This window comes from Anomaloglossus baeobatrachus, chromosome 7, assembly GCF_048569485.1.
Source record: "Anomaloglossus baeobatrachus isolate aAnoBae1 chromosome 7, aAnoBae1.hap1, whole genome shotgun sequence".
NCBI lineage: Eukaryota > Metazoa > Chordata > Amphibia > Anura > Aromobatidae > Anomaloglossus > Anomaloglossus baeobatrachus.
The window spans coordinates 239,078,082-239,091,651 of NC_134359.1; positions in this window are offsets into that span (position 1 = coordinate 239,078,082).

Consider the following 13,570-nt stretch of genomic DNA (forward strand, 5'->3'; position numbering starts at 1 on the left):
GGGTCTGGCCAAATTCACACGGGACTTCTCTCACTATACCTCCCACAGTTACAGATTCTGCACTCTACTCACTCATGTCCCTATCTGACTAAAACGGAAAAGTACAGATGGAACTGGGGCTCCTAGGCTGACCCTGAGACTGGGTCCCCTGCACTGTCCCTTATCTCAACGATAGGCTTGATGGTAGCCAGGGTCGAGCCTCCAGCGTGACCTTGTCTCCTGTCCAAGCCCTGATACCACTTCCCCCATCCAGGGAGCGGGCCGGATACCCAGAAACCAAAACCCTACAAATAGTAACAAACAAGGATAGACGGAAACTAGTACACCCAGCATTCAAAACACACAGGAACAACAAAGTGTGAACAGGGGAATAACGAAAAAGGGAAGGAAGTAACGCACGACAGGGGAACACTCTCACCACTCACAAGCGCAGCACAGATAACCTTATATTGGAGTAACAACAAGACCAAGGTTCGCATGAGCTATCACCAGCACAAGAAGGAAGAAAGCCATGCTTAATAAAGGAAGACGTCAGCTGCACAGGCAATCAGCAACCTGAGCATTTAGGTCCTGCTCACCAATCTGCAGGTATTAACTCCTGCAGAGCTGAAGACCAGTGAACCTGCAGCAGCTGACACCCGGCCCTGCCTGAACACTCCTCCAGACCCAGGTAGCTTATCAGACTCTGCAGTGTGAACAGAGTCTGACGCCAAAGTACAAACTGGTGTGCACAGAGCTGAACATCGCATGACAGGAAGTTCTTACTGCCTTATCCCCTACTGTGGGCCGGTCTCTTCCTTTTTAACTCTTTCAGCCCAGCCACTTCACCTCAGTCCTAAGATTTCCCCTACAGCTAAGGGACAAGTGACAACTAGTGATGGCTGGCAAACGGTGCACCTGAAAGTACACACATAAATAACATTTCACATAAATATACATATATTAACCATGACATCTTTGCGGGGTTGCATGGCACCGGACACCCTCCTACAGGGAAACAAATATCTCAGGAAATTTTATAATCCAAAACTGTACATATTATTAAATATTGTTTAAACCTTTTTAGACAGATGTACTCACTCTGGAAATCTATGTGAGAATGGCTATATAATCATTCCTGAAATTTGAACTTGGATGTCCTGCCAAATTTTCTCTAAAATTTGATTTGCACCAAATTTCATTACTTCAAATGCCTTAAAAGAATGTATGTATCACTCTAAGGTCTCCTAGGACTGTATCCAACCCCTTTCTATCTCTTTAATACGGACACAGACTTATTTATGTCTATGTGAGTGCATCAAAAGCGATATGCTAATGACCCTCAGCTCCGGCTCTGCTGCGAGTGTGAGCCAACGGTCATGCGACTGTGATCCAGTCTTGCAATAAGATCACAGCTGTTAGAGGTAGGGAGCACTTTCTCCCTCTCATCCGTGGCCTGTTTCTGCGTATATCGCACTGCAGTCGAATTACATGACTCATAAACATGTATGGGGGTGCGTGAGCCTAGAAATGCTGCCAAACACAGCATGCTGTGATTCATTCTGCATGCCACTATGGCATGAGAAATCAATCGCAGATGGTCACTGCTACATAGTTTTGCACTGGTGCGAGTGCAGTCCGATGTTTTACTGGAATGCACTCGTCTGTGCAAAACGCAAGTGGAACCGAGACCTTAAGGGGGCTTTACATGCAACGACATCGCTAACGAGATGTCGTTGGGGTTACAGAATTCGTGACGCACATCCGGCCTTGTTAGCGACGTCGTTGCGTGTGACACGTACGAGCGACCGCTAACGATGCAAAATACTCACCAAATCGTTGATTGTTGACACGTCGTCCATTTTCCAAATGTCATTGCAGATTTTGGATGCAGGTTGTTCGTCATTCCTGTGGCAGCACACATCACTATGTGTGACACCCCAGGAATGACAAACAACAGCGTACCTGCGTCCTCCGGCAACGAGGTGGGCGTGATTTTCATGCGGCTGCTCTCCGCCCCTCCGCTTCTATTGGAAACCTGCTGTGTGACGTCGCTGTGATGCCGCACGAACCACCCCCTTAGAAAAGAGGCTGTTCACCGGCCACAGCGACGTTGCTAGGAAGGTAAGTATGTGTGACTGGTACTAGCGATTTTGTACGCCACGGGCAGCAATTGCCCATAACGCACAAACGACGGGGGCGGGTGCTTTCACGAGCGACATCGCTAGCAATGTGCTGTGTGTAAAGCAGCCTTTAGAGAAAACATCATCCGGCTGTGACTGCGATGAGTTATTATTGGCCATATATTCCATAATGTCTTTTGCTTTCTTCACACTGATATCCTTCCCAGAGGCAAAGGAGGCCAAATGTAACATACAACTGGTAGTACTACTATTACAATTGCCCGGACAGCTGTTGCCAATTGTGGAGTTTTTGCTGCGACTTGAGACACCCACATTCTTGACTTTTGTATGTTTTTTTATTTTATGCTTCCTCGTCCTTTACCGATGTGTTACGAATCGGCGCCACCATAGCTGCAAGCAGCCTGCTGCGGTTCCTGTGGCACCCAGGTGCCGGCTGTCGTTCTTGGCCGTGCCTCGGGTCGTCCAGTTGGTTGCTCCTTCCACCACGTCTAAGTGTGGAGAGGCAGCTAGTGCGCATGCGCGCGCCGATTTACCTCAGCCAGAGTCTAAGCCCGGTGTTTTGCCTAGTGAGCTTGCTCAGCCTGATTGTGTCATTTTTGAGACTAAGGGGTACTTTGCACACTACGACATTGCAGGTGCGATGTCGGTGGGGTCATATTGAAAGTGACGCACATCCGGCATCGCAGGCGACATCGTAGTGTGTAAAGCCTAGATGATACGATTAACGAGCGCAAAAGCGTCGTAATCTTATCATCGGTATAGCGTCGGCGTAATCCATAATTACGCTGACGCGATGGTCCGATGTTGTTCCTCGCTTCAGCAGCAGCACACATCGCTGTGTGTGAAGTCGCAGGAGCGAGGAACATCTCCTACCGGCGTCACCGCGGCTCCCGTAGGATATGCGGAAGGGAGAAGGTGGGCGGGATGTTTACATCCCGCTCATCTCTGCCCCTCCGCTCCTATTGGCCGCCTGCCGTATGACGTCGCAGTGACGCCGTACGACCCGCCCCCTTAATAAGGAGGCGGGTCGCCGGCCAGAGTGACGTCCCAGGACAGGTGAGTTCATGTGAAGCTGCCGTAGCGATAATGTTCGCTACAGCAGCTATCACAAGGATATCGCAACTGCGACGGGGGCGGGAACTATCGCGCTCGGCATCGCAGCATCGGCTTGCGATGTCGCAGCGTGCAAAGTACCCCTAAGTCCTTATTTCAGGCTACTGAGCATGCTCCCACAATTAATCCTAACAGCCTCTTTGCACAGGTACTTGGACTTCGTGCTGTGTCTAAGTTCTGGGATGTGCCTACTGAGCATGCTCAGGCATATAGTCTGTTTTCTGAGTCTGTTGTTCAGGCTACTGAGCATGCTCAGGCACTTAGTGCAACAGAGGCTAGGTTTGGTAAGGACCTCACTGAGCATGTCCTTGAGGTGGCAGGCCCTGACAGGGCAGAGGGTGTCAGGTGTCCTGATGACGTGGCCACTCCGGACTGGCTCGCAGAGGCCCGCCCCTATGATCTGGAACCTCACCATTGGTCATCAGACGATGACTGGTGAAGTGTTTGGGGCGTGGCTGCCATGAGGTCATCAATGACGTGGCAGTTCCGGATATGCCGCTGGTGACGTCGCTGATGATATGGCCCTCTGCTATTGGACCTTGGTGGTTCCACCCTGGATTTGGGGCGGATCTAGGTTATAAAAGGGGCTGGAGACAACATGGAGGTGCGCAGTCTTCACTCATATTCACTTAGAATTCATGGTGGCATAAGCCTTGTTGAAAGCGGTAGGTAGGGCTAGGGGAGCGGTGCCTGTCACGCCAAGATTCGTGGCTCAGCACATGAGGGTCAGGCACCATGCTTCCTTGCTACCGTTCCTGTTGTGCTATAGCAGTCCAGTGGCGTTAACTGGACTGCAGCTGCTGCGTCACCTGTCCAGTTGTGCCTCCTACGCACATGAACAGCATACCTGCTGTGTCACCTGTCCGAGAGTGCCCTCTACGCACACGGACAACGCACCTGTTGCGCCACCTGTCCGGCTGTGCCTCCTACGCGCACGGATTCATACCCCAGGACCCCTGTGGCGTTAACAGGGTGTTCCAGGGTTGGGTGTGTGAACCTGTTGTGCTCCTTGCCTTCCCAGTCAACGCTACTGGTGTGATCCCTTGGCCTGATGTGTCCTCTACACACGTGGCCATTCGAGTAGTGACCAGAAACGCTAATCGAAGAACCGCTAGGCCTGTCGTGTCTGACACACGTGGCCGACAGGGCGCTGTCGCAGCGGTCTTCTTGGTCAACGCTACCTGGTCACCATCCGGTCTGACGTGTTCCCTGCACACGTGGTCCGGGTTGCGCCAATTCTACCGACACGCTAACTGGGTTGTCGTCCGGTATGACGTGTCACTACACACGGGACCGGTTCCCTGGGTTATCTCAGAGCCATCCAGCTCTATAGTCTCCGCCTAACCCACAGGGTGCCAGCAGCTCCATTACCATCTGGAGCACGGTGGGCCCCGACTGGCGATTGGGATATATACCACCTGGTCCTAATCTGCCGCTTCCCCCGTAACAGGATGCTTGTCTGATAATGATGTCATATTTTTTTTCTTTGCAAAAAGTATTCTGCTGCCTTACTTCTGCTTTCTAGTGTGTTAAGAATAATAATAAAAAAGTGTAATTGTAATTTAAATGCAGAAGGACAAATGCCAGCTACTCCATTCCTTATCACTAATCTATCACACGAGTCTGAAACTTTCCCTTATATTTCTCTACACTTATCATTTGAATTTCTGTATTATTCCTTAGACTTTACATTGTTATGTCAGGTGAGTGATATCAGCGAGGATTGATGAGCTGCTACGCTCACTAAAACTTGAAAAAAGTATTACTTAGGGGAGAAGAAGGAATATAAAAGAGCATAAACTGGACATTCTTAATCTGGTGACAGATCTCCTTGAATGAATTGAGCCTTTTGTCTTATTTATAGTGTCCGTTTTATATTTTACTTACCAAGCGGTCACCAAATTTTTTTACACAAACCCAAGACCTGCACAAAAAATATCAAATGTACCACATTACTATATAAATTTTTATCACTAACATACATACATTAAAAAAAATACCAACAACGTACCTACATATATCTAACTAATACTAAAAACGTACCTATGTATAATACATATGACCCACATTCATACTTTAAAAGCAGAAGACTTCCATGCAGTTTTTCAGCTGTCTTTCTCCAAAACCACTTTTGACTTGAGATTTTCTATTTAAAAACTAAAAGGTTTTTTTTTCTGGCGTAGGGGATTAAGCACCATTCAAAGGAATATAATATAATTAGCAACTAAAAATTCAAATATACAATACAAGCCCAGAAATCATGTATCACACCGTAAGGTTAAATATTTAAACTTTGTCAAAGTATATAAATCCACACCAAATAATTCCTGATATATAAGACAGACAAAACAATATACAGAAAAATCTTTAAAAACGTTACAAAAGACACCTAAGAAATTAACTGCTGATATAGTAAAAGTAAACGACATTGTGTTCCTACTACATAAATATAATAGAAGGGACAATGGAAAATCCCCTACACTATGAAAAGCACAAACTAAATCCCCTCACATAATAGTCATAAACCCCCATAGTGATTTTTGCACTTGTAGACATGGCTAGGAGAGGTGCGTCAGATGTGCATGTATCCCAATGCACGTTTCGATTCTTTGTCAGTACAATCATAGGAAGTAGTGTTTAGATTTGGAATGAAAACATGGTTATATCGATTCAAAACTTTTCCGCTGTAGAATTTCTGCAGTGGAAAATCCATTGCGAATTCTAAGCAGCAAAATATGCACCAAACTGTTCAGAATTTGCAGCATATTTCATTCCTGAAATTAGGCAGATTTGCAGCAGATTTCAACCTGTGAATTGCAAATCTTTAGCGGAAGGCAAGTTTTAAAATCTTATCCACAATGCTGACCCAAATGAACATACCCTTAACTGCCAAAGCCAGTAAGAAAAACAAGAATATGGTTGGATCCTGGAATGAAGGTGCATCAAAAGTGGACATATCACTGGTGTATTGTGTGCAGCCGAACAGGGGCCCAGGAGTTCAGGGGACCCATTTCTACCTACATAGCAACTGGAATTGTTCAGTAGGATGAGTTCTTGGGCTGCAAACGGCCCATATATTGTTTTTGTAGAGGAGCTCGTTTCTGTCTATGTCTACCAGTGAACTGCACATCATATTACAGATCTGTAGAGCTCTTATTCGGTGGTGCATTGAAAATTGGACATGAGTAAATGAAGTTGGAAAGAAATGGTGACCAAAACACTTCTAGAACAGGAGAAAAAGAGACCCGACAAAGCCCAGTGCGATGAAACATGCGTCGGGACTCTTTTTCTTCTGCTCTCCAAGTGTCCCACTAAAGACATGACTCAAGGTATAATCTGACTGCTTTTTATCATATCTAACAATGTGCTTGGTATGACCATTTGACACCAGCTTATTATGTTTTGTAAACTAGTAGTTTATATTGTCCTGGTCTTACTGGTCCATTCACTGCCATTGCAATCTAATATGTTACTAATGGTAATTGGTGCACATGTTGTTAAGCCCTTGCATACATGGTCGATTTTGGTCAGCTTGTTATCTTGCGATTCATATATGATTTATAAATAGAAAATCGTCTCGCCTGGATTGTACTCGTGGTGCCTCTGTAGAGGCTGAGGGGTTCGGTTTCCTACCTCTCCATCTTATTTTTTTGCTGTAGTATTGATTGTTGATTATTTATCTGTATGTATTTGCATTAATACATTTCTATTGCATCTATTTTTTTAGTGGTTTTTTTTTATTTATTTATCATGCATTGCTTATATTTCACAGTACTTTACAGAGATTAACATCACTGGCCCCCAAGAGCTCAAAATTTAAATTTCCTATCAGAATGGCTTTGGGCTGGTGGAGGAAACCCTAACAAATACGGGGAGAAAGTACAAACTAGCAGATGTTGTATTTGGAACCCAGGACTGCAAAGCAACAGTGCTAACCCTTAATCTAGAATACGGTACTTACCACTGAGCCACTATGCAATGCTTACCACTGAACCACCATACAGTGCTAAACAGTCAACCACCATACAATGCTAATCACTGAGCCACCATGCAGTGCTAACCACTGAGACACCATACAGTGCTAACCACCGAGCCGCAATACAGTGATAACCAGTGAGCCACCATACAGTCCTAAACATTGAGCCACCATACAGTGCTAAGCAATAAACCACTATAAAGTGCTAACCAGTGAGCCACCATACAGTGCTAAACATTGAGCCACCATACAGTGCTAAACACTGAGCCACCATACAGTGCTAAGCAATAAACCACTATAAAGTGCTAACCAGTGAGCCACCATACAGTGCTAAACATTGAGCCACCATACAGTGCTAAACACTGAGCCACCTTATAGTGCTAAGCAATAAACCACTATAAAGTGCTAACCACTGAGCCTCATACAGTGCTAACCAGTGAGCCACTATACAGTGCTAACCACTGACCCACCATACAGTGCTAAGCAATAAACCACTATAAAGTGCTAACCACTGAACCACCATACAGTGCTAACCACTGAGCCACCATACAGTGCTAAACATTGAGCTACCTTATAATGCTTACCACTGAGCCACCATAAAGTGCTAACCCCTGAGCAACCATACAGTACTAACCACTGAGCCACCATGCAATGCTAACCACTGAGCCACCATAAAGTGATAACCACTGATCGACCATACAGTGCTAACCACTGAGAAACAATAGAGTGCTAACCACTGAGCTACCATACAGTGCAAACCACTGAGCTATCATACAGTATTAACCACTGAGCCATCCAACAGTGCGAATAACTGATCCACCATACACTGATAACCATGGAACCTCCTTACAGTTCTAACCACTGAGCCACCATACAGTGCTAACCACTGAGCCACCATAGAGTGCTAATCACTAAGCTACCGTGCTAACCTGAATAAGTATTGTAACCAGAAACAGGGCAATTGACAAAGAAAAATGACACTCTCTGATAATATAGACATTGGTTTATTATTCTTCTCAGCTTTTCGACATAAGATATAGGTATGACGCAACAATCTAGAAAATGTAGCTTAGTAAATCTGTTCAAAGTATGTATTTTCCATTACTATATTGTCCCACTGTTCTTATACAGTATGTCACATTCACATTTACAGTACAGTTTATGGAAAGCTCTGTACAATGTGCAGCAATGCCCATAGACAAGGAACTGGGCGTGTTTCCTGGCAGTAAATTAACACTACAACTGCCAGGTCAGAAGCATATGATCAGATGTCAGACCTCTGGGCTCAGCATGTGCCAAGCAGGGAGGTGCTGCTGTACGCAATCCAATTATTCTGCATCCAAAAGAATAGATCACATTTTCCTCTTTTCTTCTCTAACAAATGATCTCCTATAGTCAGTCAGTTTTTTTCAGTCCGAGTGCTGTCCGTGGGAAAAACTGACAATACTCAGGCTAATGTTATTCATTGGCCTGTTCAGCTGATAAAACTATTAAAAAAAATAGCAGCATGTTCACATTGCAGAAAAGCAGCGTGCAGTATTCTTCTATGGTTTTTGGATGAGACTTGCCAATTCAAGTCAATGGATGCACATAAAAAATTGGATGCCAAAAGGATCAATTATATACTCTATTTTCCAATTATTACGGTTACATCGCCATTATTAACCTAGGAAACTTTTTGATTTTGTATATTATTTCACAAGTTCACAACTGATGTATAAATCTAAATAGCATATAATATTATACATATAATATAAATGAAAAATTGACATTTTTTTCTGAATGAAAATCAGACAATTGTTTTCATACACTTGTTTTAGCATAGGCGGTGACTATAGGTAAGCGTGCGGAGATCAGGGATGCCCCTGTTTTATATGCACTTTTGGGTGACAGATCACCTTGCAAGAACTATAACTTTTTTATTTTTCGATTGACAGAATTATATGAGAGCTTGTTTTTTTTTGTAGATTTTATTTTGGCTATTTTAGGATTCATACTACTCTCTAATCTATTTTTACCCCATTTTTGGGGAGACAAAAATAGTAACATAACTACAAATATATACAGCGTGTCCACCCATATCCTGTCCACTGCCATTAACTTGAGAACGGCGGCAGCTATAGGCATAGAAGTGGTGTCTAGGTATAGTAAAGTAGCCATGCGCTACGCAATGAAACCATCTATAGCGCCACCTGGTGGAAAGCAAAGGAGTTAACATTTTTATCCCGAAAATGGAACGAGATAGAGAAAAAAAGTGAAGCAAAAAATTATAGGGCATCATCAATTCAATACGAAACAAAACCTTGCATACAGAAATGCTATGATATGAAACCCATGACCCCCCCCCCAAAAACATTGAATGCTGGGCACGCATATGGCGCTCATTTAACTTTGATGCTCAAAGTGTCCCCCGTCAGCTGCAATGCACATCTGGGCTCTGGACAGCATACTGTATCTTGCTGTATGTTGTGCAATATAGTAGGTGACACGTTTGCACGGGCATCTGTAATACATCGTCATAGGTCCTGCAATGTTGGTGGAGGGGTCGCATACACCTGCTGTTTGATGTGACCTCACAGAAAGAAATCCAATGGGGTCAGGTCAGGTGAGCGTGGAGGCCACTCCACGCCGGCAACAAACCCAATGACTTGTAGGAAGGTCTCCATGAGGTATCGCTTCACGTCCGCAGCCTTGTGAGTTTTACACGTTCTAATCATAGCATTTCTGTATGCAAGGTGTCGATTCGTATTGAATTGATGATGCCCTACAACTTTGTAAATCACTTTTTTTCTCTATCTCATTCCGTTTTTGAGATAAGAAATGCTAACTCCGTTATTTTCCAACAGGTGGTGCTATAAGCGGTTTCATTGCGTAGCACATGGCTAGTTTACTATACCTAGACACCACTTCTATGCCTATAGCTGCCGCCGTTCTCAAGTTAATGGCGGTGGACAGTATATGGGTGGACACACTGTATAACTTTTGTTTTCTCATTTTAACAATTACCATATGGGATTAATATTTTTAGATTTTCTTAGTTACACCGTTACACATGCAGAGATAAAAAATTGTTTTCTATTTTGTTTTTTTAGATTCTATTTAAATTCTTAGAAAAATAAGCAGGGATTGATTTGAATATAAATATATACAGCGGGTGAAATAAGTATTGAACACGTGACCAATTTTCTTAGTAAATATCTTTCCAAAGATGCTATTGACATGAATTTCTCAGCAGATGTCAGTAATAACCCATCCAATCCACACAGGAAAAGAAATCAAACCATAAATGTCCATAAATGTTATGTGTAATTGTGGAGCCATACAGGTGCGGTGCAGCAGTGTATTACCCTTAGGGACTCCACGGGATGGGACGGTCTGGTCACAGGTAGGGAACCTTCGTTTTGGGATACGTCGTGACGCCACTCTCAGAATTGCGGTCAGTGAGGACCGCCACTGCAGGTTAAGGGATGCCTGGGGCTGATGGTGGGTGCAGTAGGTTGTAGTAGCCTCCTGAGAGTAAGGCAAGCCCCAGGTCCCTGTGTATGTGGGTGGGACCACAGGTCGCAGAATGACTCAAACACAGTCCAAGAAGTCTTTTAACGTGTTTACTCACTGTTTAGAGGTCACGGTGAGATGCCCGGGCGACACTGTGATAACCAGGTGGAACCAGGAATTCCAGGAGGCCGTTCTGAGGGTAGCTGTCCGCTCGCCCTCCTTGCACTCTTTTTGTTTGGGAGGATCCCTTGCTTGAAGCGTGGTAGGACTCCTCCAGGGAAGCTGTTACTACCCTGCTCCCCTCTCTCTGGCCCGTCTGCCGGCAGCGTGGCCTTGGTGGGATGGCTTCTGGCCCTGTCCCCTTATGGGCCTGGTGATTGCTGCTTGGCTCGAGCTCTGTGTAGTAGTGGTGAGGGCATAAAGTACCCCCCACCTGTAGGTTAAGCAGCTCTGGATGATTTGCTGCCTGTACTGGGGATCTGTTTCCCCTTGCGTGCTCGGATACCAGGATCTCCGTACTCAGCCACCCCTCTCTCTGGATGTCTTTCAGGCTGACCCACGGTACCCTTTCTCCCCCGCTTTCAGCTACTGCACTCCTCAGGACCCGTCTGACACGAGAGACCCTCTGCTCCCTTCCACCTCCAGCTCCAGACTCCCCTCACTTCCTCTCTGCCCTGCTTCCTAGCAACCAGCCTCTGAACACACCCCTTGCTGGGAATTGAAAGTTAACCCCTACTGGTTACCCAAGGGTCCCTTCTAGTGGTGTGGGAGACCTGGTCACTATGTGTTTGTGTGTGCACCTCATCCTGGCCTTTGGAGATTACCTGGAGGCATTGTCCCCGCATGGGTGCAATACTCTGTGGTGCCTGACCAGGTCAGGGGCGCCACATTCCCCCTTAGTTATCATCAGCACGTCCTCGGGCTGCAAAGACAAGAGAAAAAGGTAAATACAAACTTTTCCCACGCAGGGGCAATTATTTACATTTAAACATACCAGGTACCATTCCACCACCAACCACCCACATGTCCGAACCCCACCCAAAAACCTCCAGGAGGTAGGTCGCCGGTCCTGTTGGTGACCAGGGCTGGGCCATCACATTCCCCAGACCTTTCCTCCAATCTTCCTTTCCTGAGGAGAGTGGTGTAAGGTAGGCCCCATAAACAGGCGTACTCGCTTCCGAGTGTTGGAGGGCAGGCCCCATAAACAGGCGTGCCCCCTTGTTGGTGCAGAGCCATGCCCCTCAACAGGCAGACTCTGTGGTTGATACCAAGGAGGTAACTTTTTACAATGCAAAAGTTTGTGGTTAAAGCCAGTTCATAACCGGTGGTCCATTTTTTTAAAATGCACGTGAACTAGTGTAAAGAAAACATTTTAAAGAGGTCTCACAATAGTCCTTGTGGGCACATTTCACTTAAACGTTACTTAACTGTAAACAGGTTAAACATTACATTTCATACCGTCACTTTGAACTAAACTGTACTTTCTCTATAGCGTAATGGGAGCTGACCAAAGTTGCTGCGGGTTGATCTACGCAGTACTATACTGTCACCTGTCTGAGGTTGTATCCTCCCACCCGATGTATGTGTCTCAATGTGAATAATAGGTGTACTAGGTATTGATACCAGTGCATGGTCTTCTGCTTCAGCTACATTTGGCTCTTCCAGGTTCTGAACAGGTTCTTCTGGTTCTCTTACTTCTCTAGATTGAGGGAATGTAATGACTGGAATAACTACTGCTCCATTGTATTGAGGCCAACTTGCTGGGAAATCTCCAAGTACAGTATGGATCATCTTTTCTTTTGGTTCTTGAACTGGCAAAGGGTTGGGAATTTCTTCAGGGGTTCTTAGTTGTTCAGGACATTTCTTTAAGCGATCTCTAGAAACGACAGCTGTTGTTTTTCCTCCATCTTTGCTGATAAGGCATGTCTTTTCACTGCTAAGCGTCGATGGTAACACAGTATAGGGTTCTTCTTCCCAGTGATTGTCAAGTTTATGATGTCTTCTCTTTCTCTTGAGAACTATATCTCCTGGCATCAAAGGAACAGCAGGTGCTTTTCGATTGTAGGCCTTTTCTTGTTTCTCACGCTGCTGAGTCAGGCTTCGCTCCACACACTCTTGTACTTTCTTGTATTGGGCTTGGCGGTTGGAATCCCAATCAGCACCTTGTAGATGGTCTTCAGGGGTCTCAACTCCCATTTCCAGATCTACTGGCAATCTCCCGGGTCTGGCCCTCATCAGGTATGCCGGTGTGCAGTTCGTGGAACTCACAGGGATGTTGTTATACATGTCCACTAGATCGGGCAGTTTTTCTGGCCACTGACTTCGTTCTTCTAGTGGGAGAGTCTTCAGAAGGTCGAGAATGATGTGGTTCATCTTCTCACACATGCCATTGGTCTGAGGATGGTAAGGCGTGGTACGGATCTTCTTGCAGCCGTAAAGGTTACAAAACTCCTTAAACACTTCAGCTTCAAAGGCTGGTCCTTGGTCAGTGAGCACTTGGTCTGGATAGCCATGTGGTCGACAGAAATGTGTCTGGAACGCTTTGGCTGCAGTCTGACCGGTCAAGTCCTTGACTGGTACTACCACCAGGAATCTGGAGTAGTGGTCAACCATAGTGAGAGCGTAGTTGTAGCCTTGTCTGCTGGGTGCCAACTTTACATGGTCCAGGGCCACGATCTCCAGGGGCCGTTTAGTTTGGATTGGCTGGAGTGGTGCTCTCTGGCTGGGCTGGTCTTTTCTTCTAAGATTGCAGGGCCCGCAGTTTCGACACCACTTCTCTAGGGCAGATCTCATGCCCACCCAGTAGAATCTTACTTTAAGTAGGGCCTCCAGTTTCTTCCAACCAAAGTGGCCTGCACCATTG